The sequence below is a fragment of the Leptonychotes weddellii genome, chromosome 8 (genome assembly GCF_054177405.1).
Source record: "Leptonychotes weddellii isolate Sample4059 chromosome 8, ASM5417740v2, whole genome shotgun sequence".
NCBI classification, from domain to species: Eukaryota; Metazoa; Chordata; class Mammalia; order Carnivora; family Phocidae; genus Leptonychotes; species Leptonychotes weddellii.
The window spans coordinates 12414608-12441971 of NC_138376.1; the positions used below are offsets into that span (position 1 = coordinate 12414608).

General features: G+C 41.6%; 1 long non-coding RNA gene across 2 annotated transcripts in view; it reads left to right on the forward strand.

Moving 5' to 3' along the window:
* Positions 1 to 24325, forward strand: part of LOC145722939 (uncharacterized) — a 43511-nt gene extending 19186 nt beyond the window's left edge. For both annotated transcript variants that reach the window (XR_014147507.1, XR_014147508.1), the window contains exons 2-3: positions 21282 to 21411; positions 24206 to 24325. This is a non-coding gene — a long non-coding RNA (uncharacterized LOC145722939). The remainder of the gene's footprint in view (positions 1 to 21281; positions 21412 to 24205) is intronic.
* Positions 24326 to 27364: the final 3039 nt, after the last annotated feature.

Here is a 27364-nt window from a genome sequence, read left to right on the forward strand (position 1 = left end):
ACAGTTTAAATAGATTGTATTGTTGTGCGCGGGGATTTTTGTTGTTGTTGTTGTTCCCTTCGTTTTCCTTTTATGTCTCCGATTTCTTAGTGTTGATCAAACAGGGGAACTCTCTCCCTCTTCACTCCCCCCCTCCCACTGGGGGTCAACTGATTTTGGCAGGTCGAGGTACTTGTCCCTTACTCCAAGCCCCCTCCCCCAAGTCTTTTTTGCTAAAGTTCCTTGCGCGCACAGTGAAAAAGATCGGTGAAGGAATGGCAAGGAAAGGACGTTTAAAAGAAAAATAGAGCCCTTTCAGGCACATACCCAGTGCTTTCGATATCACTGAGTAGAAACCCCTATAAACTTTTTTTTCTGTGCCCACCCTCTTTCCCCTTCCCGGAACGCCCCCCGCCTTCAATAGCACCAATGTTGAGAAATATCGGGAGAGGAACGCCAGGGGGAGATGAAGAGCTACAGGGGCTGATGTTTTCTGAGCACAAACACTCAAAGCCCTGGCGGCCCCACACAGAAGGAACGCAGCTTGAGATGGGGGCCAAGGAACAGGAAGGACCGGCGCCTCCTCCCGTGAGAAGGGGGTGCCCCTCAGAACATTCACTTACTCCCTGTGCAGGGACATCTTTTCTGAATCGTTTTCCCCCTCGGGTTCTTCATTTAGGGCAAAGGGGTGTTCTAATACAGGGATAGGTGGATATGAAGTGCATGCAGGCGGTGTTGGGAAGGAGGAAATGGCCATGCTGAATTAGGAGATCAGGTAATACCTCACATGTAATAGTGCGTTTACGTTTTCAAAGCAATTTCTGTCTGTTTGCCCTTGAAATACCCCTCAAGTACCCACGGGGCAGCCACTGTGGAGTTGAACGTGCTGTAACCATATAAAGTGAAACATAATCTAAGACATTGGCTTTTTCCAGTAGCCTCATTTTCCAGGTGGGAAATCCAGGGCTCCCAGAGCTCCCATGCTCTACTGAAGTTCTTGCCGGGCATTGGGTAAGGCCGAGGCGAGAAGTTTAGAGCACCCTCCCAGCTCAGGAGAAAGGTGGGTCTACATCTAGCACCTGCGGACACCATCGCATAGATGCTTCCAGCATTTCCTCACCTTGTTTAACTCCAGTCCCCTCCCCCAGGGTGGGCAAGGGAGGGGTATTCAAATGTGGACCCATTCCCAATACTCAGGAGGATCCCCTCCAACCATTTCTTCCTTCTTCTCCCTGCCTACCCCTCACCTCTAGAATCAAAAGGACAGATTTCATCCCAGCACGAAAGCTGTGGACCTGGGCACCCTGGGCTCCCTGGACCTCCCTGGAAGTCCCCCCTGGGGAGACAGTAACAGTAGCGGAATCAGGTGCAGAAGGAGATCTGTTCCCTGAAAGAGCCACTGTAACAAGAGCTGGAGCTGAAGGAGAGGCAGGAACCCTCCCTCCCACACCCACACCAGAGAGGCCTCCACCCAGGCCCCGGGGGACTCTGCCTGGGCCTTCTGCCTCTTCATAGGCTTACCTCAGCCAGCCCTGGGGGCTGGGGAGGGCACAGCTCACCCTAGAACGGGGCGACATCACGCTGGAAGCCAGCTTTGCCCACCTCAGCTCTGGCTGGTGTGTCCCGACCTCCTCCCTGCAGAGGGAGCACAGGGAGAGCGGAGAAGAACTGATGTCCCTTCACAGGCTCCAAGCTCCCCCGCAACCCCCCTGCCCAGCGAGGGAGACGCGGCCTGGGATCCCGCTCACCCCCTCTTTAACTTCCTGGCAACTTTGACAAAACCCTGGTCACAGTCAGGACCAACCTGTCCTAAGCTCCTCCCCGGAAATGACCCCCCCCCGCCCTTCCCAGTCTCTCCAGGTTGAGCCTGGGTTACCCTCCAAGCAGGCAGGCCCCCCTCCCCACCACTCCCACATGACTGGGGCTGCCCCCGCAGGGCCAGAAGCGCCCAGCAATCAGGTGGAGACGTGAAGCAAAATGAAGCTGCCCACACGCCTTCCCACAGTCTCCCCTCCTCTCCTGTGTGTGTCATCCTGTGCACGCGAATACAAAAAGTGGGTAGTGATCCGCCCCCACCCCTGACCCCAGCCCTTCTAGGACTCTGTAAAGTAAATGCACAGGGTTTCAGATCTGGGTGAATCCCACTGTTCCAAGTGCAGTCTCTCCCCCATCTCTGAATCCTGAGTTTCCAAGATGCCTATGGGCATGTGTATGGTGGGTGGTCCTCCCCTTCTCTGTGTGTCTTGCGGGGAGCAGTGGGATCTGCCTTTTCCGTCCTTCTCTCCATCTCCACCTCGGGGTGCGGCCCCCTTTCCTTCTGCCAGAGGAAGGGGAAGCCCCTCTCAAGCTCAAAAAAGGCAGCTCGGTACTGCCAGGCAGCTGCCCAGCAAGATATTTTCCCAAGAAGCAAGAGAGGGAGGAAGAAGCCCAACAAACCAGTTTTACAAGCTCCGTGCTCCCACCTTTCCTCCACTTCCAGCATGGGTAGACAGGGGGGTAGGAGAGATGGAGGTTAAAAAAGCCCGGCAAAGTAATACATGGGGACATCCCACCTCCCTCCCCAGCCCGCACCCCACCCCTCCAAGATCTAGGAGGGTGTGGGCTCTTTGTAGCCACAGACCTCAGAGAGGAAAGGAAAGGATAGGGAGAGAAGACTTAAGAACATGGCTTTTTTTTTCTTCAATAGAACAGTTTGCTATTGCTGTTCTTGCTTTTGATGTTACACTTGAATACTGGAAACTATTTGATAAAGCTATTTTTTATGTATTTCTTTCTGTACCTCTTACTATGTATTAATAGATATCTATAAATAAAACACCCTGAGCCCCAAATGCAGATACTACACAGTAGCAAAGTGTACTGTTTTTAGCACTCCTCAGCTTTGCTCTTTCTCAACTTTTGCGTAATAACATTTGCAGCTTTGCCAAGCCAATAAATCTGGCGTGAGATGTTGCATTTAGCTCAGCGAAAAGAACAGCCGTTAGGTTGCTTGATGATAGCCCAAAGAATGGGAAACTAGTTTAGTATAGGCATGGTGACGCTCTCCATGTCCCTAGACTTGGTTCAGTCATAATAGTGTTGCCTGTTTGACATTTTCAGTCTGCATGGTGCAGAGTACAGAGGTCCCATCGTGCTGTTTTGCAAGAGTGTGCGCTACAGACATTACTCCATGATCCATTACACACCTCCAGGAGTCATGAACACACAGCTTCTCTCTACAGCCCAGAATATAATGGTCGATTCAGCAAAGGAAATAGGATGACACTCAGGAGAGATTCATCACCTGCATTTTACAAACATGTAATGCATGCAACTCAATCTCCTTGATGCTTTCATCCATAAGCCAAAAACAGCAAGTCTTTAGTTTCAAAGAATATGTGCAATTCTTTAACATGGCATTCACCCAACCTCAGTCATTCATAAACCTCTTTCACAGTGTTGCCATCCTTGTGGGCCACCCGTACATTTTTAAGGAATATTCTCCATTCACTGACTAATTTCTTGTTTTTTTTTTTTTAATTTTATTTATTTATCTGAGGGAGCGAGAGAGAGCATGTGCAGGGGGAAGGGCAGAGGGAGAGGGAGACGCAGACTCCCAACTGAGCAGGGAGCCCAGCGTGGGGCTCAATCCCGGGACCCCGAGATCATGCTGTGAGCTGAAGGCAGATGCTTAACTGACTGAGCCACCCAGGCACCCCGTGACTAATTTCTTTTACTTGAATAACTTTAAAGCAATTTACTATTACTGCTATCGTAAGCAACAGTATACAAGAAGTCATGCTTTGTATGGCTAAGTAATGTACATGAAATCATAGTTTAATACACGTTAAAATGAACATAACTATTGTGTCTTCATTAAGCTATTGGAAATAAAAAATATTCAGCCATGTACTATCACCTTATATCCTAACACCAATGTACTTACCACTCTTAGGGAATATGGCTCCTTACATGTAATGTCTTACATTTTGTTATGTTAAGAAGCCCTGGTTTAATTCAGCTCTCTGAATCTATTTTCAAGACCATCTCAAAATGTTCTGCATCGAAACTCTCATATGGGTGTACTTCAAAGAAAACAGATATTCTGGCCTTCAGAATCTACAAAAACAAAGAGTCCATATCCAAAAGAGTTCCTACTCGATATTTCCGCTGGGTTTATTGCTTTAGTGTTTTGGCATTTATCTTGTTTTCCACCCCCTATCCTGAAGTTAAATACCCTCTTGAGTGTTTTCGCTGGCATTCCCCCCACCCCCCGCCCACATATGGACATAGAGATTGGAATGGGAGAGTAATTATAATATTTCACACATCAGAGAGACCAAAAAATGTGTCGGCCAGTGGCTGCCTCCCCATCTTTTTCTCTTTAATTTTAATTCTGTGTAATTTATGACATGTGGAACTAAAGAGACTCTGATGTAGGGATTAAAAAAGAACACCACTTGAGAGTGAATCGAGTAGAATCAAGTCACTTCATTAAACCTGATTTATGTAGTCATTCTAGACAAGCTTCCCTCCTGCGTTTTTGAATGAGATGGTAAAAAAAAACTCATTCTGGAGCAGGTGCCCATAAATATGACGGCTACCTTCATGTTTCCTTAGGCCAGAGGCTTGTGTGTGAGTTAGTAGGCTGCTTCTGGTTCAGTGTTGTCAGAATGCTTTCTGTGACTCCATTTCATTATTGATTGTGTATTTCTTTTTTTTGTTTTTTAAGAATTTTTTGTAGAATGGTGATTACTGGGGGGGGGGGCAGTAAATTTTGTCAAAGGCTATAAGCTTCCAGTTATAAGATGAATAAGTTGTGGAGATATAATTTACAGTTTGTTGTTACAGTTGACAATGCTGTATTACATACTTGAAAGTTGCTAAGAGTATAGCTTTAAATGTTCTTGCCACAGAAAAGAAATGGTAATTATGTGATGTGACAGAGGCGTTAGCTAAGCCTACAATGGTAAGCATTTGCAATATGTAAGTGTATTAACATCTATCAAATCAACACTTTCTACCCCTTAAACTTATAGTGTTATATGTCAATGATATCTCAATAAAGTTGAAAGGAGTTTCTTTTGCACCTCATCTATAATGACAAAAAATAAGCCAAGTGTCTTAGCATTTTCTCAATTTTTGTGTAATAAAAGGCTTTTGGTGTCCTGCTGAAATTTAGAGCTACCCTAGGAAAGTAGCAAAAAATGATTCATTCAAAATTCATTTTCATATTAGAAATCTGAAAGCAGAAAGTTTCCATTATTTTATTCCTCCAATTTCATGTCTGTATATATGTTCATTGAGCCCCTACACGGTGTCAAGAGTAATTCTAGGTACTTCATGTGTTCCAATGGAAAGGTACTGTGGGCTTTGTATTCACAAGTCAATAAACTGGCACAGGATTAATCAAAGCCAGCAGACGAAAAGCAAAACTGGGGGGTGGGAGGGGGGAGGACGATCATTGAGGTGGTGGGGGAAGCTGAGGTATTTTTAAAGGAGCAAGGACTGTGATCATACCAGACACCAAAATGATTCAAGAAATAATCATGGAATAAAGGAGGCCAAATGGAAGGTCTAAAAGATAGCAGGAAAGATCAAAGATGAGAGAATTTGGGAGCTGGGACAGAGGACAGGAATTGGCTAAGAAGGGGCAGGGCGTTCTAATGAGACAATTTGCTTGTTGGATTTACAGTTTTAGGGGGACCAGATGGCCAATGATGAAAAAGAGAAAGGTGACCTATGTGGTCAACGTGTCCCATACCCCTGTCATGTACCAGTAGGATGTAGAACATCTACAGTTTTCACACTGTGGTTTCTGAAGTCCTGATGGACATGGGCCACTGAAAGGAAAAGCCACAGGAACCATGAAGAGCTCCTTCCGAGTACATAAGCTCAAATGATGTCGACAGACCATTATGTAGACTATGTCGCCATTGGAAGGTCTGGATTCTATTGTATTCGAAAATATTAAATGAGTTAAAATTATTCCCAGATTTTGCAGTTCTCCTTTTTGGACTCAGCCATTTTCAGGGGGGAAACATGTGGTTCACTATGGAGTTCTAGACTGTTCCTTTCATGAGAAAAAATTGAATGCAAGGATTATTTTTGTTATTCCTATCTGCTGCCTACCTACAAATAAGAATGCAACCCTCCCTCTCTAAACTATCAGTCTGACAAAAGTACATTTCTCTTCAAGTAATAATTTTTTCCCAAATCTGAATCTGCAGTGAGAAAGGAAAGAATATTTATTACTGGTTGTCAACATAGGGAAAAAAATTGGGGGAAAAGTGGGTTACTTTTCTAAAGGGGCATTTGGATTCATTTAAACATGCAAATTTAATTTCACAAGCTCCAGAATATATTTAACGCTAAGGGTTGTGTTTTATTTGGCATTTGTGCTTTTTTCCATTTGGTCTTTTGATGAAAAAAAAAAAAACTTGGAGTGGTTACAAGAATAATTTTCCTGGAAATTAATGTCTTTACTTTTTTTTTCTGTGAAGCTTAAAACACTCCTGCATACTTTTTGTTTTAATATTATTTAACATTTATTGATTAACGTCCCCAAGTGTAATTTTTACTAAGGACAGGGAGCTAAGTCCAAAGACATTGAATTACATTTCTCTCCTAGGTGTGACTCACAAGAGCAAAGAATGCAGAGCGGTGGCATTGTGTTCGTTACCACCTTAGGCTGATTTATTTTAGAGAAATATGGGAAAAAGAAAACTGGAATAAAATGAAGGAAGATGGGAGGTGTCTGCTTATGGCTGAATTTCAGGCCACTGGAGGTCTTCCGGGAAAGCGGTACTGAAGGTTCACTTTAAAAGGAGGGGAGGGGCGAGGAAGGGGGGGACAGGAAAGGGGAATCTCGGGGAAGGGGGACAGGGAGGGGAGGCTGGGAGGAGAGGGTCAGGCGCGGAGCTGTGCCCCCGGTTCTCAGTCCCTCTCCTTCCTGGGATGTGAGGGAAGCAGGGAAGCATGAGTTTAGAGAGTTTGGAAACTGATAATGTTCATGTAAAAGCGCACTATCTTGCTACAAAGTGGAAAAGATTTTGTGAGCTGCAAAGTAGCTTGTTTAAAGAATTTTTTTTCTCCCAAGTTGTTTCAAGACTAGTCAGAGAGAGCTAACATTTTCTAGATAAAACATTTTAACAGCATTGTTTCTTTCTGGCTGTTCTTTCTCCCCCAACATCCATTCTATTTTTATACATTATCTGGACGAAACTATCTTTTTGGACTAATGACCAGGTCTCTGCACCAGTGGCCTCCTTTTCTTCAATTCTCTCCCCAAACCCCTCCTCCCTTCTAAGAAGCATTTTGCCAATTTATGGTGACTTGGACCCCACAAAATGGGACAAGGAGCACAGGTTTCCCACATGCATGGAGATTCCCAACCCACCTCCCCTCCTTGATTGGTTAACATCTTTTTAGAACTATGGATTGTTTTCTTCCTGCTCTCAGAGGATGACCTAATCATATGGAGGATGCTTTAATCCTAATGATGTTTTCAGTTCCTTTCAATCAAATCTGTTCTTATTTTACTCTTTCCCTTTATGAAACATAATATGATGTTGCTTTAAAACCCTAGATATGTAATGGAAGAAATGATAAATAAGGAATACATTCTCAGGAATTTTTCAAGGGCTTCCAGGGAACAGGGAATCAAAAAATGGGAACCACCCTTGGAGGACCTACCACCCATTATGTGAAGAACAGGGGCAAAAAGAACACATTAGGAAAGTAAAATTTACCTGGGTAAAATGACCCGATCTAAAATTTAGTCAGAATGCTAAATTATGAGAACACCCAGTTCTTAGGAAAGTGGAACTCTTAACAGTATTATGGTCCACATAGAAGTTCTCCGACTCAGCAGGAACTGGCGTGAGCTAACTGGGCAACCCCTCACTCACACACACAGAGGACTTAACCTCTTGATCTGCCTCCTCCCCTTATAAAAGGGGAAACTATCATCTGCTATTTATCTCAAAGTGCCTTGAAAAGAGCTTAGTTGAGGCTGTATGTCAAAGAAAGGAGACAACCATACTGCTTGGAAGAGTTTAAAGAGTGAAGTATATAGAGAGATCCACCTGCGATTCTTTTTTCAGCCAAGTATCCACTAAAAGAGAAAAGAACCAGACTTCACCAATGCATAATGCAATAAAAGAAGTGTGAAGAAGGAAAGAGGAAGAATAGTTTTATCTAAGCCACCATTACTGGATGTTGACTATGGGTGGGAGACACAAGGGACGCTTAATATCAAAATCATAAGTAATGGCAGAGATCTTGGATTTGAAAAGTCAAAAAACCTGAAACACAAGAGACAGCGTGCACAGGGGTCTGAAAGAGGAAAGGTTAGGCCATAGGCACAAAGGTACAGTTCAGACACTGAACATGTGAGTTCATCCTCATTATAACTGAAAACATAGGACTCGAGCTATGAAGTGGCAGTAGAAAAAACACAGTCTGCATATATCTAAAAAGGACAAGAAAATTATTCTGAGGGGGGAAAAGTCCCTTTCATTTTAATCGCCTGTAATTGTTTCCTGATCTGGGGTGAAATTTGTTACAGAAATTTTCAACTGGGCTGCAGAGATGCTAAACTGATCATAGATAAAGCCAAAGCACTAAAATGCCTTAAGTAGTTAGAGAGAGAATGAAGAATTTCAGTTTTCCAATTTAGGACAGTGTTAGGAGAAAATAGTCACATATTATTCAATACAACAGTGTATGGAAAAGGCTATTGTGGAGTACGAAGTTATTATTAATAACAAGAGTATGCTATTAAGAAGATTAAGTTATCACAGAATAGAAAGGAGGAAATTTTCTCTCCTGGCCTTACCTTTTTTTTTTTTAAAGATTTATTTATTTTTTTGAAGTGGGGGTGCAGGTAGAGGGGCAGAGGGAGAGGGAGAGAGAGAATCTCAAGCAGACTCCCGCTGAGTGCGGAGCCCGACACAGGGCTCGATCCCACAACCCTGAGATCATGACCTGAGCTAAGAGTCGACCACTTAACTGACTAAGACACCCGGGTGCCCCCTGGTCCTACATTTTTATACCATTAAAATTCACATCAATGCCAAAAAGTCAGAGCTGGTGCTAATTCTCTTCACTGAGAATGTGAAGACCCTTTCATTATTCCGCTGGAGTTGTTGGGATTTTTTGCTTTTGGTTTTGGTTTTGTTTTGGTTTGGTTTTTGGTTTTTGGTTTTGCAAGCTTTAGTTCACTCCAGAAACTAGCTTTTCTCTTCATTTATTTTGTTGCAGAATTGTATTTTCACAGATAGATTAAAGCCATCTTTACATCTGTACTTGGTTATAGTCTCCTCCTTACATTTTTTATGTAGGTTTTTTTATAAGCAATTCCAATAAGACTTCTTCCTGTTTAGTTACACAGATTTCTACCCTTTTCCTTCTTCCTCCAAGTCATTTTTGACTGGATTTCTTCTAGTTATGCTTTTTTTGAGTCATATTTTTATTTTCCCATTCTTCTTGAACACTTTCCCTTTTAACAATCTCTGGAGGGTCATACCTAATTTTTACTGTGAGTTTTGAAATCTACTTTCTAGGAATCCATGATATCTGCCTGCCATCATTCTGGATTTTCCTTCTTTTACTGTTGAAATGAATAATAGGTCATTAGTTTCACTTAAGGTTCTTATCATTTTCATTTCACCAGATTTTCCTCTCCGGTTCAAGTTTTCCAAATGACATCTCTCTGAGAAAGGGCTGTGCGAGAAAATGCAGAGCCAGAACATGTGAGATTCGTTGATAAAGGGAAATCTGTTCTCGGATACCCTGCCGTAGCGAAATTTATCCGGAACTAGCCCAATTCTGATCTCTCTCTGACCCCTGACCCCATCCCTCCAGCTTCTCTTTTGTTTCCGCGCTGGGAGTGGCTGGCTGGTATCCTGGTTCACAGACCCCTTTATCCTCCACCCCAACCCCTGTCTAATCCTCCCAGCTCAGCTCTGCCTTGCAGACCCAGCTCTCCTCCCTCAAACTGACTGCCTACAGCTGCACTTCTCTGGGGAGGCTCAGGAGACAGAGCCCATGGCCTCCCCATCTCATTTTCTTGGGGCCATGTTTGTAGGGCACACCTCCCCATCTTACCTCCCGTCCCGGTATGTGGTAGTGAAAAAAAAGCCCTGAGTGTGAATGGCAAAGAGAATTTGCACTGCGAAGTGAAAAAAAAAGGCACCATTTCTGTCTCCTTAGATCCTCAAGGCAGTGGGAGAGACAGCCAAAGGAGTAAATGGACAAATAAACAAAAATTGACAAGTTCTGCTAAGGGCTACTCAAGCAGGGGCTATGATGATTTTATGACTACTAACTTGGGAGGTTGGCTGCAAAAACTGCCACGGGGGGTCAGGGGGATAAAAATATACAAATTCAGATGGAAAGGCAGTATTCTTTCAAAAAATAGGCCAAGCACCAAGCTTTATAAATGACTCAAGTATTCAGGCTGGCTTTTGCAAGAGGCTTTTAAGTATAGAGTGTAAAGGAAAAGTAAATGTAAATGCGACATATATAAAAAGCTGTATGTGGCTGTGATCGTTTTACGAAGGGAGTGTGGCCCCACATCAGAGATTAAAGACCTTCGAGGACCTTCAGGAACGGGCCCAGGAGTGCTGTTGTGAGGGCAAAGAGTATCAAGTATCTTCTTGAGCTGACGCGTTTCAAGAAAAGGAAAGGAAAGGACTGGCCACCCAGTGGCCTAAGACCAGAGATCTCAGCATTCATGTGGTTTGCTGAATTTTAATCTGAAGAAAATATCCCAGTAGGATACCGTAGCAGTTATTACAAATAGTAAGGGTCGCCAACAAACTTTGTCAGCTGCAAGCTATCCAAGGCTAACTGTACCAACAATGAGTGTATGGGGGATAACTGGATCCCAATAATTGGACCCCAGTTGGGGTCTTCTGCTTCTCCTCCTAGATACCTTCTAGCTAGTTCTTCCTGGAGAGAAAAGAGGAGATAAAATTTAAATCAGTTAAGGGCGCCTGGGTGGCTCAGTTGGTTAAGTGACTGCCTTCGGCTCAGGTCATGATCCTGGAGTCCCGGGATCAAGTCCCATGTCGGGCTCCCTGCTCAGCAGGGAGTCTGCCTCTCTCTCTGACCCTCCCCCCTCTCATGCTCTCTATCTCATTCTCTCTCTCAAATAAATAAATAAAATCTTTAAAAAAAAAAATTTAAATCAGTTAATTTTCTAAGTCACGAAGTGTTCCAGCAAAGAGTTCATACACAGGAAATCAGACTAACACCCAGCATTCTCATAAGGAATAATCTGAATTTTAATTCATCACCAAGTCCCAGCCTTTCAGTCCTCTCCATTCTGGTTAATCAAGAGTCCAAAAATCAAAGTCAAAATCATATGTCCGTCCTCCACCTTAATCACGAGAGGCCCCGGAGCAGTGGGCAGAGCACAAGTGTGGAGGATCGCAGCAAAGCCCAGGGTGCACATCCTAATTTGAAAAGGCAGGTGGCAATCCCAACCTGCAGGCCCTTGGCATCTGTCACACTATTGTCTTCGAGCTCTTCCACCCCTTGGGCTGGTCCAACTCCATTTATCTCAGGTGCGTCCCTTCCTTTGCCTACTCCTGAAATATTGGAATTTCCCGGGTTCTGCCCTTGGCTTTTTCCTTTCCTCCCCCAACAAATGCCTTCTGGTTAATTCCATCCATGTTTTGTTTTGTTTTTTTTTGCCTTTGGACCTCTATGAAAAAAAAATTTGCTTCTTACTAATTATGTAACCTTGGACAAGCCACTTATCCTTGCTCCCTGTTTCCGTTTCCTCATCTGTAAAATGTGGAAAGAGTCATGCTCACACCATTTATTGTTGTAAGGTCTACATGAGTTCATCTGGGTAAAGCATGTAGAATGGTTAGCACATAGTCAGTGCTCAATCAATAGTACCTATTGTATGATCACCATCCTTCTGGTTGCCCAAGCCAGACAGACACCTGGTTCTCTTCTCTTCCCTCCTTCCCAGTTGTATCAATTCCCTCTCCTGGTTGCATGTCCACTTGTTGGATTGCTCCAGAACTTCATGACTGGTTCCTGCCACCAGACCTCAACCGTTCTCCACGAGGCATTCACCACTTCACAAGACAATTAACTTAAATCAGTTTATCTTATAACTTACTAGCTGTTTCAATACAAAGTTTCGTGGGGAGAAAACTGGACTAGCCCCCAGCATCACAATCAGATCATATGAACTTTTATTTACAGCGAGGTCCCTGTCCCTCCTTCCTTATCACTCCAGATAATCAAAAGTACAAAAACACACCGAAATAATCATATGCTTTGATTCAAAATGCTGACAGATTTATTTTTTAAAAGTGCAAAACTAGCTCTATTTTTTTCCCCCCACTTTAAATCCTGCACTGATTTCCCACAGTCCTCAGGAGGAATCTAAGTTCTAAAATGGCCTTGCCCCCCAGCCATATGTATGCAAGCAGTGTCCTTGACCGGGTCAGGCTCTCTGGAGCCTGCAGCAGTTTCTTTGTGCTTTTTCCCTCTGCCTGCGGGGAGGTTGTCCCTCGTCCTCCACCTTAATCACCAGGGTCTCAAAACTCAGAATGGATGCCACCTCCTTGGGGGAGTGTTCCCTAACACCCCACCACGCACATATGTTACCAAGCCGATACTGAGGTTTGTCATCCTCTGGCTAAGATTAAGGGGAGGTGCCCCTCCTGAGCGCTCCCGTGGAGTGACTGTACAGCTTCCTTGCGCAACACTTCACTACGCCCCATTATAACCACCAGTTACTCTTCAGCCTCACCTTTGAGACTGTAAATTCCTTAGCGTGAAGGAATGCACTTTATTCATCTTTGTTTCCCAACTCTCACAGTACTGTAACTTACTTTTAGAAGGTCCTCGCGGTTGCTGGAGTGGGGGGTGGGGTGGGAGGGATGGGGTGCCTGGGTGATAGACACTGGGGAGGGTATGTGCTCTGGTAAGCGCTGTGAATTGTGCAAGACTGTTGAATCTCAGATCTGTACCTCTGAAACAAATAATGCAATATATGTTAAGAAAAAAAAAAAGAAGAAGAAGAAGGTAGCAGGAGGGGAAGAATGAAGCAGGGGAAATCGGAGGGGTAGACGAACCATGAGAGACGATGGACTCTGAAAAACAAACAGGGTTCTAGAGGGGAGGGGGTGGGAGGATGGGTTAGCCTGGTGGTGGGTATTGAGGAGGGCACATTCTGCATGGAGCACTGGGTGTTATGCACAAACAATGAATCACGGAACACTTCATCTAAAACTAATGATGTAATGTATGGGGATTAACATAAGAATAAAAAAAAAAGAAGGTCCTCGGTAAAACGTTTTTTTTCTAGTTTATTTTTTTTAATTTAAATTCAGTTAATTAACATATAATGTACCATTGGTTTCAGAGATAGAGGTCAGTGATTCATCAGTCTTATATAACACCCAGTGTTATATAAGGTGGCAATCCCAACCTGCAGGCCCTCCTTCATGCCTGGCACCCAGTTACACCATCCCCCCCCAGCCTCTCCCCTCCAGCAACCCTCAGTTTGTTCCCTATGATTAATAGTCTCTTACGGTTGGTCTTCCTTTCTGACTTCATCTTGTTTTATTTTTTCCTCTCTCCCCCTGTGATCCTCTAGGTAAAACATATTTTTAAATACAAATTGAATTCATGATGAACATAAAGCTCCTAGCCCATGGTTGTGCTAACAGTCACACAGTTCCCCCTCTCTTCCCCTTGTTACAAATCGCCAGCTGGATAAAAGTTCTCCCTCTTAGAGATTGTCCTGAAACTATCAACATCTTTGTGTAAATCACAAAATCTTTGTGGGCCAGGATTCTCTCTCTCTCTTTTTTTTCACTTGCACTCGTATACACTCAGGCATGCCAAGGCGCACCTGCTACGCCCCTTTCATGGCCTGGAGTCACTTTGCGCCTTAACCGACTAATGAAGAAGGGAGATTTGAATGTGAGGCCTCTGCCCTTCAAATGTCCCCTATGATGTTTCCAAAAGTAGTGTTTGTTTAGCCTACCTGAAAGTGCCCTGGATCCTGTTATAAAGGAAGTAGGAAATTTTATATTTATATGATGAGTTATCATCTTCAAAGTCAAGTCCAAAGGTTGGGGGAAAGTGAATTTTGGTAACAGTAGAGAAGAAAAGTGCTAACGGCAGATCTGCTGTGTCAAGTGAAAGATGTCTATTTTAATCAGGATTTTATAACAAAAGAAATATGTGTAACCAGGCCGAGCCTCTCTCTTCAAGAAGTTATGCCAAGACTCCTTCCCATCCCTCTCCTGCCTTCTTAGTGAGAAGTGGCTTCAGGGCCAAAAATGACTCATCAGGACAGGATTCTCTGTTTGTCCATGTGACTTGTAAAGAAGTGTGTGTGCAAAGGAAGTAGTGAGTGGGGATGCCAGCAGCAAGCAGCCAAGTGAGGGGCCCTGGGGCCATATAGCCAACTTCTGAGCAAGAGCCTTTTGGGGGACCCCATGGGTAACACTGGAGGTACTCTTGGGATCAAAGGGTTTTTTTGTTTTGTTTTGTTTTGTTTTGTTTTAACACTGATTTCTTTATTTTAGAAGGAGATGGGCCCAAGGGGCAGAGGGAGAGAGAAAATTTCAAGCAGACTCTTCGCTGAGTGCAGAGCCCGACATGGGGCTCGATCTCACCCCCACCCCCCGAGATCATGACTTGAACCGAAATCAAGAGTCAGACACCTAACCGACTGAGCCACCCAGGTGCCCAGGAATCAAAGTTTTTTGAGGTTGCATAGTGTCCTGGTATACCGCTAAACATTTGGATCCAGAAGGAAATTGACTAGAAATTTATCGAATTCACATCATGGGTCTTTGGGAATATATACCAGCAGTAGAAAGGAAAACTTCCAAAAATTTTTCTAGCAGGCAGGACCCAGTCCTCCCACCAAAGAATCAGAATTATTCCCTAAACCCAAACAAGGTAAACTGAAACATTACTGAAAGTGGAGTCGGAAGGCCTGCATGGAATCCCAGATCTCACACGGACTATTTGTCTTGTACAGTTGGCTTCTCTGAGCCTTGGTTTCTATCCACATGGGCCAATGGGATGCTAACTAACTGTGATGAAAGTCAAATGAGACAAGGATTTTTAAAGCACCCAAAACAGTGTCTCATTCAAAGCCGGTGTGTACATGGTTTTAGTTCATGCTGGAAATACTGATGTACAGTCTTTCATGGACCAGGTAGTATTTTAGATGCTGGCAATACAGTTCCTGATCTCACGTCCTTAAATTCTAATAGAGGAGAAACACAAGAAACAAGACTTTGGGCTGAATTGAAATTAACATTTTGAAGATAAATTGTCACTTTTTCTATCAGGCAGCTATGTTCTTTTACTAAGGACTTTCTATGATTTATTAAATATGCCCGATGTACTTTGATGACATGACAAGGCTCTGTACTAATATGCAACCAATTTTCTCTTGAAGTCATAGAGCCTTTTATTAAAAGTTCTTAAGCTGGGGCGCATGGCTGGCTCAGCCGGTGGAGCGTGCAGCTTTTGATCTCCGGGGTTGTGGGTACGAGCCCCACATTGGGTATAGAGATTACTTAAAAAAAAATCTTTAAAAGGAAAAGTTCGTAAGTTGCTAAATGCCTCACAGCCCAGTTTTAGTATTTATCTATATCTAAATGAAATCCATTAAAATTAGTTGCATCTCAAACTTTAACTTCAGCTGGTTAATACTTCTAAACGGTGTGGTGTATATATTCACAACTCACTGGTCAAAAGACAATTCATTTAATCACATTGAAAAATGCACCAAATATTTCTTCTGAAAGCAGAGGATTTTTGTTGTTGTTGTTGTTGCTTGGTTTTCTGGTGAGTTTTTTGTTTGTTTGTTTATAATAGTGAAGACCGAGGGAAGGTAACATGAAATTTCAGCCAGATGAAGCAGAAGCCAAGTACAACACATGCCTATAAAAAAGCTTGTCTTTATGTAGTGCACCACCCCCACCTCATCAGTGGTATTTAACACTCATGGCTCTTCTATCGTATGACCACTTCATCCTTCCCATTAAAGTTGATGGCCCTGTTTTGTTCCATTTTCCACAAGAGAAGACTTTCTTCATAGCTCCAATTCTTTAGTATTCTTGACCAAAAAGGCCCTTACTGGAATTCAAAGATAGCACAAGGCTCTCACTTGAACCATGAGTCCACTAAAGTGTTTCCTATGGTCTGATGAATTGGGGTGCTGATTCAGGCCAACTTGCAGATCCCTGAGCTATTGTTAGAACCGGGAACTCTGCAGGTAGGTCATGGCTTTACAACGTACAGTTCCACATCTCTCACCAATGTTTAAACATATCCCTTAAAAAGAAAAAGACATATTGCTAAATTTGGTGTTGTCCTGAGTTATCTTAATTGTTAATAGCCCTCGAATATGCAAATCATCCAGATGATTCATTATAGGCAGATGTTCATTTACATTATTAAGATGAAGACATTTTTAAGTTCTGAGGGGAACATTGTAGGTCTTTTCCCTTGCCCTCCCTCCCGACCACTGAGAAAAGAGATAAGATTCAGAAATACTGTTTTATACCCCACCCTAATAACCTAATTGTAGTTGCATGAGTGAGTCATGTTCTCCCAACTTCACACGTGCCTGAAATCCACGTCACCTCTCTATTTGCCTACTCCCCCACTTTCTTCTAGGACTTGGCTTAGGAGTTTGGGAAGGCTTCCTCGGACGCCCCCCCATCTCCCCAGCAAGTTGTCCCTCCTCTGTGCTTTCAATGCACACCATTTTGTTCCATTCTTAGCACCTGTAACACTGTAGTATATTCACAGTTTATTTGTAGGTGTTCATTACTAGACTGGGAGATCCTTGAGAGGCTGGGCCATGTCTTTCATGCCTGGACCCCCATTAAATAAATGAGATCGATTTCAGGGCATTTAATAAAAACTGGAATAGCACCCATTATGTTCTATCTTCCACACCCATTCCCCATCTACCCAAACCCTTGTGGGCCACCCCTGATGTTCAATTTAGAGCTTCTGGGGTATCTTCTCTACTTCTTTTCCCTTTCAAGGCTCTCTTGGACCCATATTCCACAAAGAGCACAACTTGATACTTATTAGCTCCCTCTTCTCCCTCCATATTTGTCCTGAATTATTTTGCAGGTATGAAAATGTGAGATGCAGTCATATGATTAATTGTCCCTGACTCCTTACTCACTCTTCCCAATTCTCCTTATTTCCCTACCCAAGGCCCAAATTCCAGTTTCTTCTCCTTGTTACATTCCCCGCCACCCCCCACCCCAGGTCCGGTATCAGAAGGAGCTAAAAGGGGCGCCTGGGTGGCTCAGTTGGTTAAGCAACTGCCTTTGGCTCAGGTCATGATCCTGGAGTCCCAGGATCAAGTCCCGCATCGGGCTCCCTGCTCGGCGGGGAGTCTGCTTCTACCTTTTACCCTCCCCCCTCTCATGCTCTCTCTCTCTCATTCTCCCTCTCAAATAAATAAATAAAATCTTTAAAAAAAAAAAAAAAAGGAGCTAAAGGGTTGGCCCTGATTTCTGCCTCCTCTTTGAATCCTGGTGAATTCTTTAGGAAAGCATTCTGACCAGTCTCTGAGTCATTGGAAAAAGGCAGAGAGGCTCTCTCAACCCTATATCATGTTGGCCATGTACCATGATTATGTTGAAATATGTTCATATTTCTCCAACTTCATTTTCTCTTCTCGCCCTTGCTTAGTCATTTAGGACTAAGTTAAAAAAATGAGTGGCTACCATGGGGATAGACAACAAATATAATTAAGGCTCAATTTTCATCCAAAGAGATATTAAAATGAGAAGTGTAGTATATCCATTTGCTAAGACTGCCATGACCAAGTACCATGGACTGAGTGGTATAAACAACATAAGGTTTATTGTCTCATAGTTCTAGAGTCTAGATTGAGATGTTGGGGAAGTTACGTTTTTCTGAAGCCTCTCTTCTTAGCTTGTAGATGGCTGTTTCCTCGCTATGTCCTCATACGGTCATCCGTCTGTGCGTGCACATGTCTAGTGTCTCTGTGTGTCCTAATCGCTTCTTACAAAAACACCAGTCACCGGGTTAGGACCCACTCTAAAACCCTATTTTACCTTAATCACCTCCTTAAAAGCCCTATCTCTAAATACAGTCGCATTCTGAGGGACTGGGGGCTTGGGCTTCAACATATGAATTCGGATGGGACACAAGTCAACCCATAACAGGGAGATTTTTATTTGCATTTACTCAACAAATTCAGAAATTTTTACATGGTAGTTCAGGCACCTTGCTGGACACTGGCCACGGTCTAGTACAAAGCATCCTACAACCAGATCAGACCTACCATCAAGACCTCCCACTGCTGTTGACACTCAGGAAGCTTCCTTCAACTCCTTACTCACTCTTCCCAATTCTCCTTATTTCCCTACCCAAGGCCCAAATTCCAGTTTCTTCTCCTTGTTACATTCCCCGCCACCCCCCGCCCCAGGTCCGGTATCAGAAGGAGCTAAAAGGGGCATTCCTTCCTCCTTGGAACCTGCTGCGATCCTCCATTCCATGCTCATCTCTGACTGCATTTCTGTTGCACTTATAGTGAGTCTAAATGGTACAGCCCTTTACTGTCTCCTTGTTCTTTATGTGTTGAACATGTTGCTTCAGATAAATGAAGTAGAGAGAGCAAAGTTGAGATTATGGTTCATAAAGGAAATCCCCGTTAATAAATCAACACTCTATGATATAAAACTGTATTAAAAAGATGCCATTATTAATATTATGAAACACGTGGGCAGAAAAGACTGTCTTAGTCACTGTTTACTTTCTTCATCTCCTTTTACTCCCCCAGCTCATCTTCCCTCTATTTCTCCCATTTTCCATCCCTGAGGAACCCTCATGCCATGCCTTATATTTAGAATGTCCTCTCTTCAGTGATCTCCCTTCCAACCTGCTCAGTGAATTTAAGCAATAAACTCAAATAATATCCCTTTTTCTATATTCTTCCCATATTTCTCATTTGAGAATATCTCATTGAGAATCCTGTCTTTTAGGACCATTGCTTGAAATCCACTTCTCTGAGCCTCCATCTATCACCTACACACACTGAAGTGAGAGAGGTTAAGAAACTTTTCCATACAGTTATCGGAGCAATGGATTTAAGCCCTAGTTCCTCTCATTCTAAACCCCAGGCACTCCTAATCATGAGCCTCTGCTCCCAACCATAATGCTTCAGGTGCCTGGTTTTCTTCTCTCAGCAGAGCCCTTGGAATCTTGATGAGCAAAGACCTAGCCATAAGAAAGATCAGAATAATAGTACTGTTATCAGAGCTTATGTGCATCTTACGTTTCCATTAGAATTACTCTTTATCCTTTACTTACTAGAAACTCGAGTGTCACAGGTAAAAATAGTTATATAGGATCTGTTGGTAAATGACATTTTGTTTCTCAGTGAAAATTAAATGAAAGCTTTCAATGAGGTTCAAAAAAAAAAAAAGTAGTTCAGTGAGTTCAAACCTAAGGTTAGGGACAGTTAGACCTATAGAATCACTTCCCCATCTACTCTTTTTAGAAATCAAGAAGACAATGGAGCTGTCATTTAAAATGCAAAGGTCAGTTCACAAAGACAATTTCTAAGAAACACATTCCTTTCTCTTGTTAACAAGGAACTGGAAAGGATAGAGAAAAGGATTAGACTGAAATTAAGAAGGCACTCAGAAAAGGAAAACAAAGCAGAGAAATATGAGGAGACTGTAACTCTTGTGAAAGATGTCCAGAATAATCCATTTAACCCTCTCGTTCAAGATCTCACAGTGTTTGTCTAACTGTGGGCCAAGCATCAATAACAGCCAAGCTGATTTATGGTGGTGAAAGATTTTTCTGTGAGCACTCTGATGATGGAAATTGAGTATTAGGAAGATAGGAGCCTCTTTGCAAACCCAGAGTGGTAGGCTGGACAATGTCAACATGGTGAAAAATGAACCCTCTCTGTGAATGCCCCAGACCCTGGATGAGGACAGAGCTGGGGTGTGTTTTTGTTCTCCATCAATAATTTGCATCTGTACATCCTTTGTCCAGATTCTTTTTGTGCTAAGCCCTCAAGGAAATTTCTTCTTTTGGTTTTGGTAGAAGTGGTTGTGGATGTATGATGCAGAATAAGATTTCTTTTGGAGAATGGACAAACCATATTTCTTAGATTTACCAAAAAATTGCATATTTATCAGGGGAAATTCAGAAACACAGTGTGGCTGCTTAGGAATCTGGAATGAGGTCACAAGCTGGTCTGAGAATGAGCTGTTCTGAATCTTCTTTGTCAGAAAATGCAGTACATTCTCTATTATCTACATAAACCATTTCTCAAAATTCAGGCCGAGGAGACATTAAAAATGCTAATGATGCTGAGAGGATTGGACCGTCTTCTTCACAGTTATATGGTCTCCTCTACAGAGGATTGTGCACATTGGCTCCTGATAATTTCCCAGAAATAAGAAAGCACATGGAAACCTACTCACCTCCCACAATCCCACCCACTTTGAATTGTGCCCTAGGTTAAAAATAAACATTTGGGGAAGCAAAAGCATGTGGTTAATGTATGTATCTGCTTATGAACCTTTTTTGTTCCCTCTGTTGGTCTTCTTTTGCTAATTGACTCTTAAACCCTTTGCTTTAGTCGAAAGGCAGAGCCATTTCTGACTGATTTTTGTCTCCACAAGAGAGTGAGGTCCATTCTGTGAGGAAGCCAGATCCACATCTGGACCCACCCTGAGTTAAAATGTAGCCAGGATCTCACACAGTCCCAGAGCGCTGTCCGCCCAGGGAAGCCACTTGCTCTCTCAGGGTACCTGGCTTGTCCCAGCTGTCTTGAACCAATCCTGGATTTTCAGTCTTTTATTCATGCACCTCAAACCCTCCTTCATATGTGCTTTTTGCTTTAGTGAACAAAGAATCCTAAATCTATACTCCCTACCCCTTCACTCTCTTGCATAGTATTCATTCAAATTACTTAGCCAAAGGATTTTCCCCTGAAATATTTGTGCATGAAGTCAACCTTAAAAATCCTGATAAGCCTGAGGCAAGTAGGTAGACTTGAGGTTGATGAAACAATTGTTTGTGGAAGCATTTTTACAAACTCAGTCCAGTTTCATTGTAATCCTATGGCTGTCTATTCAGTTTTATTGGTTCTGTTGATGCCCTGCATCTTTACACCCTCAACCCCCAGAATTTCTCATGCTGGGGATCACTAGGGGACAAATTCTATTTGCCCCACCCCCCTTTGTCTCCGGAACGTCTTTCCCTTCTGACCCTCCCTTAACCCAGGTCATTATATTCTCTGGTAGACCTGCTCTGCTCTGCTGCCAAGAAGCTTTCAGAAGTTTGGAACCTCTTCTCAAATACACCCGTCTCTGCCTCATCCCAGCTGAAACCTGGATTTCCCCTGATGACATCATTTTCCCTATAACCCACAAGGTGAGTCTTCTTATTCCCCACACACCCTTCCCCCAGTGCCTTAGAGTTAGGATAATTGTGGCTGCCATGTGAACTCTACCCACCTTCCTCCAATAACACCTCCTCCCCTCCTTGTCAGCTTCACATACCCACCTAACTCCTGATACCGTGCACTCAGAGCTGTCCTCCGTATTGTTGGGGAGCATCACTACCATCATGAAATTTGAAAATAAAACCCCTGCCACCCATCTGAAGCATGCATGCTACAAGGCTTTGCCCATGGGAAGAGCCACTCCACAGTAATTAACACTTGCGGTGTGTGTACTTGTATCTTTTGATTTGAAGATCACGTTGAAAGCAGACTTCGTTTGCTTAGTCTCTGTCTTCTCGATGAGTGTAACATGGCTCAGCTGGTTGACAATCACCTCAGTTTTAGTTGCTTGAAAGTAGCCACTTCTTTCTTGGAAGTGTTTCCCCAAAGCAGAATTCAAAAAAATGCACCACCAATGAATTTTAATGAATCCAGAGTATACTCCATAATCTAGGAGCAGCTCCCCAATAAGTGGACACTTAACGTTGCTTCCAATTTTTCATGTAAACACCATCATAGTAATCATCATGGAAACATAATTCTAGTATAATGTCTCTGGTTATTTTCTTAGAAGAAATTTTCAGAAGTGAAACATGGGGTCAAAGTCTTTGAATGTTTATAGCTTCTCACAAATATTGACAGTTTGCTTTCTAGAGTGACTGTAACAGTTCACACTCCACCGACGCTGGCGGAGTGTCTCACCACACCCTTTTTTTCTTTATATAATCTTTTAAACAAATCTTTGCAGAGCAACCACCCAGATTGGAGCAAAAAGAGCTAGGATTCTGGAAGGGTGGTCTAAGTCTAAGTGAGGATTTGCCAGCATGCCTGGTGTGCTAGAGTTTGAAAAGAACTTGACAATATGGTAAAGACAATTAGTGCTATAAAAAAATAAAGGCAATCAGAAACCCCAGGGCATGAGGGGGCAGAAGACGGTAAAAGACATATATAATCATAAAACATGACCTGGTTTTGAAGGGAACAATATTTACATGGTCACAGTAATGTAGTAATTTAACTTTAAGATGGGATATAATTGCATGGGTAGGATTGGAGAGGAGAGGAGGGTATGTTGCAAAGAGACCTGAAATTTCGTGTGTCACTTCAGAGAGTAATAATTAAGGTTAAAGGTAACAAAAATAGGGAAAGCAATGTAACCTTATAACTAGGAGATATGAAAATAAACATGAGAAGAAACAAAGAGGTAAGTGCTTGCCTTCAGAGAGTGGGAATCTGAGTAGGGAGAAGGGAAGAAAGCCTATTGATTTTCATTACAAGACACTTTTAACATAAGCATTTTAACTTTGACAAAAGATATTTTAATAATATTCTAAAATGTTAAGATTATTTGAAGTCTTTATTGATTTTTAAAAATTGTTATTATTTTTAATTTGTATTTTTGTAAGTCTGCTTTTGTAACTTGTGTGTTCATGTACTTTATTAAGAGGTGTTACTGGTTTTCCTATTGATTTGTAAAAGCTTTTTATATATTTGTCTACCACATTTGCTGGAAATATTTTACCCAGTTTGTTGTTTACTTTGTATTTTGTTTCTGCTGTTGGACAGAATGTAGCCAAATACCGATTTTTGCCTTCTTCTATAGTAATTCCAAATTCACCTGTATTTTATTTCTAAAGATTTAATGTTTCACTTTAGGTTCTTAATTTGTCCTGATATCTTATATCTTATTTATTTACTAAACACTTATATGGAGTTTACTATGTGCCAGCGACTATTTTAAGCTCTTCTGAAATATTAACTCAAGTCATGAGAGAGAAGTAGGTACCTCTCTTGATTATTTCTCTTCAAAGAGCTCATTTTCCTTATGGTATTCACCACAAACACCTACCCCTTCTCCATAGGTTTTGGGATCTGTTTCTAACAATCTATTTTGTTTCAGATCTATCTTTCTATTTTCTCAGTAAAATCACATTATTTTACTTAATGTTATTTTATAATATAGTTTACATACTTTTTTATCACTTTAATTTTTTTAAAAAAGTCTTAGCCACTTTTACGCACTTATTCCTTTAATCTTTTGACTTTTTTTTTAAGTTAAGCTCCAAAATAAATTCCACCAGAATAGTGACCAGAATTTTGTCAAGCCAACAAATTAACTAAGAAGTATTTATATCTTTACACTTAATTTAGCTCACTCCTGAAAGTTATATCTTTCTGTTTATTTAAATCTTATTTTAAAAACCTGAGCTGTTAAAATTTGGGTTGCTAATGAAGTCTCATTAACTCTAAGAATATTTCAGTGGATGCTCATAGGTTTTCAAGTTTATATTCTTGTCATCTGCAAATAATGGTAATTTTATCTCCTGTCCTTCAGGAATTATAATTCATTTCCATTTTATGATTTAATACATTAGTCAGTATTTTCAAAACAATGTTAAGTAGAGAGATACTGATGATACGTTTTGAAGGAATAGCAAAAGGCCAAGTGTTACAAATTAGTATTTAGCCAAAAACATGGCAAAGCCATATGTCATCAACATAAAATATATTGCAGGAATATAAAATTCATCTGAAATTTTATTTAAAACTGTCATTATAATTTTATCATTAAAGTTTGTAGTGGTTAATGCTTTTAAATTGATAAATACAAGAATATTGACTCAGTTTCAGCAAGGTTGGTAAAGGGGTGAGATTTTTGGATAGTTTTCCCAGAATAAGTACTGCTGATAGACATGTTACCAAGCTCTTTTTCTTCTCTGACAGTAACAAAGAAGTGAAATTACCTTCCATTCCACTCCTGGCCGTGAAGATTTGGTTGATGGTGATGACATAGTTTCAGTGAAACAAACAATCTTACCAACTGAAGTTTTATGCTCTGCTGGGGTAAGATGCTTTCTGTATACTTTAAGAATCACACTTGAGATTTTTACTTTTAAAATTTTTATTTTACTTAAAATTGTTACTTTTTTATTTTTTACATCCACTTATACTTTTATTTCTAATATATTGTGCATTCAAATAAATCACTTGATAAAAATCTCTCTTCAAGCCTTGCATCTAAAAATGTTGCAATGTAATGCAATCAGCTTTCAGGATAACAGAATAATCTCTGATTTTCTCTCTGTATCTCAGTTTCCACTGCCCTTAAAGTAATTATAGCATCTTTTCTGGAATGAAAAAGATAAGAAAACTTTTACAGCAGGAATCATGTAAGAAATATTTGTACTCTTAAGACCCATCAGTTTGATTATTTCTTGAGCAGTCTCCAATGAACAAACTACTGTTTCTGGAAAAAACAAAAAGTTGGTGGCTATTATATCCTGCTAGTCTGGCACCATTATCTGTAATATACAGAGTGTGGAGGCTTTATTTGGTTCAAGCAGGCTTTTTACACATAATAGCTGCAATGGCACCTTTTTTAAACATGGCAAAGCAGTTTCCAAATCTCCTGAACACCGTGTCGTTTGTCTTTGATCAAAGAATGAGAAGAGTCCTGTGAGCTTTCTTCTAGGGGAGGTCATCCTGTTAAAATAATACTCTGTACTAGAATTAGTTTCCAAACACAACTGGAGGGTATAAGTAAAACAGTGTCTGCGCATGATTACTAAGTCATTCATAGCTTTCATCATGTTTGTTCATTGTTGATAATAATTATCTTTACTGATGTTCCATTCTATAAATATTTCCTCAGTCAAATTCATTAACGTGTTAGCTTGTATCCTCAAATCTTTCATTCAGCCCACTGAAGAGAAACTTAGCAAATTCTACATAAACCCACCATGCTGTCAGATTAAAAGGACTTCTAGTGGGTCCTGCATGTTTCAACAACTGAGACACAAAATACAGAAGCAACACAAGTTATAACATCAATGACTTTTTGTGCACAACAACATGGAATTCAGGAAAATATTTTTTAGTAATATGTATACAAAGAATGGACTTTGTACCTAGGATTTATGTATTGTGCAAATCTGAATAATTCTTCCTTTTCAACTACTGAAAATGCTTGACAGTCTGTAGTAATCATTTCAATCAACTTTTTAGTAAAAATGTGTTACCTTTGAGGACTCAGATACATAAATGATTATCATCTCAGAGAACTCTTGTCAAATCTATGTTTTTGAGTGTAGACTGGCAACATTCAACTGTGTTTTTGGTTTCCCATTTTTCTCTTACACACTACTAAAAACGCTCTTCATTATATCCATATAAATCACCAAGATTGTTGTTGTACATGATTTTAGAGTTTTACCTCCTTATGAAAATTCAAGGTGGTAGAGTAGACATCCTGCCACTAAGACATCTTCACAAGATATAAGGATTTCCAAACAGCACGTTTCCCAGAAATGTGAAGTAAAATAACTGAAAATTAAATACAGTTCTTAATGATTATTTTATTTTGTGACGTCAATACTAGTAAGCAAACAATCCTGTGAGGATTACTAGTACTATGTAATCTAATTCTTTTAGTCTTCTTATATTGCTATTTCATGTCTTTTATAAACTTTACTTTGTTCAAAATGGGTATTGTCATATCATTGACTTGGGCAAACTGCAGCCAATGTCACTTGGTGCAGGATGAAACAGGGAGTAAGTCAGCTGTTTCTCATCCATTCTTTGGGCATCTTGGGGAGGACCATGCTTTCCCTAGTCATAGCTCTGTGCACCTCAGAGACTGCATGCAAGCAGAGGGACCCCCTGCCTTGTTGCTGTCCTGTTACTAAGGTGAGGGCTCATTGGGGAATATGGGTGAGTGGTGGGGAAGAATATTTTGAGTTCAGGTGCCAAGAAGTCTCATTTTGTGCCAGCTACTTAGGAGAGTGGTGAAAAATACTGGATCCTAAGCACTGTGTAAGAGAAGTTGAGTTTAGATTGAGACCCTTCCTTACTACACACCTCATAACAATTTCTGATTTTTTAAGATTTTATTTATTTATTTGAGAGAGAGAGCATGAGAGAGAGCATGAGAGGGGGGAGGGTCGGGAGGGTCAGAGGGAGAAGCAGACTCCCTGCCGAGCAGGGAGCCTGATGCGGGACTCGATCCAGGGACTCCAGGATCATGACCTGAGCCGAAGGCAGTCGCTTAACCGACTGAGCCACCCAGGCGCCCAACAATTTCTGATTTGTTCATAAGACATCGCTGCTTATCTCCACAGGTACAATGTCCTCCCTAAAGTTATTTAGCGAACATACTATCTCTCAGTACTCGCAGTAGACTAAACCATAAGAAATGGCCAATGTTTGATCATTTTGCCCTACAAAAATGAAAATCTCATAGGGCTTAGCCAAAATTAACTGTCAGGCATCACTGGTTAGATGGTCATCTGCATAACAATATGATTTTTGATCAGGCAGGATCTCAGGATGCCAGAAACCTCGTGAGGCAGATGTTTGTCCAATCAGTCTTCCATAGCTAAAATCTAAGCAAAAACATGCTAGCCAATTTTGGTCAGTTATAAGCCAAACCTGCGGTTCAGAGCTTTCCTACAAATAGTGATGGTGAGTATTGGGTTTCCTAGTTTTATTCCTAGTTTTAACGAGAGTATCTCTGCTGTTAAGCCATTGGATATTTACTAACAATTTGAATAAATGTCCCTTATGTTTTAGTTTCTCAAAATGTTTATTCAGAATGGTGTTGAAATGGTTTTATGAGCTTTCCTTTTTTTTTTTTTAGAATAAATAGGATAGAGCAATCCTTTATTTTTAGACAGTTTCACAAAGAAGTTTTCAGTAAATGAACTTTCCAGTGGAGAAGAGAGAACATGAAAATCAGCCTCCAGCCATCAGCAGCAGCTCCGCTCAAGGCCTAGGATCCTCCTTGCCCAAGTGGTGAGGTGGAGGTGTGTACTTCCCTTCCTTTATTAGTTTATCTCGCTGCCTCCTGATGTCACTCAGACGTTTCATCGTTTTCTGCCGAAGCAG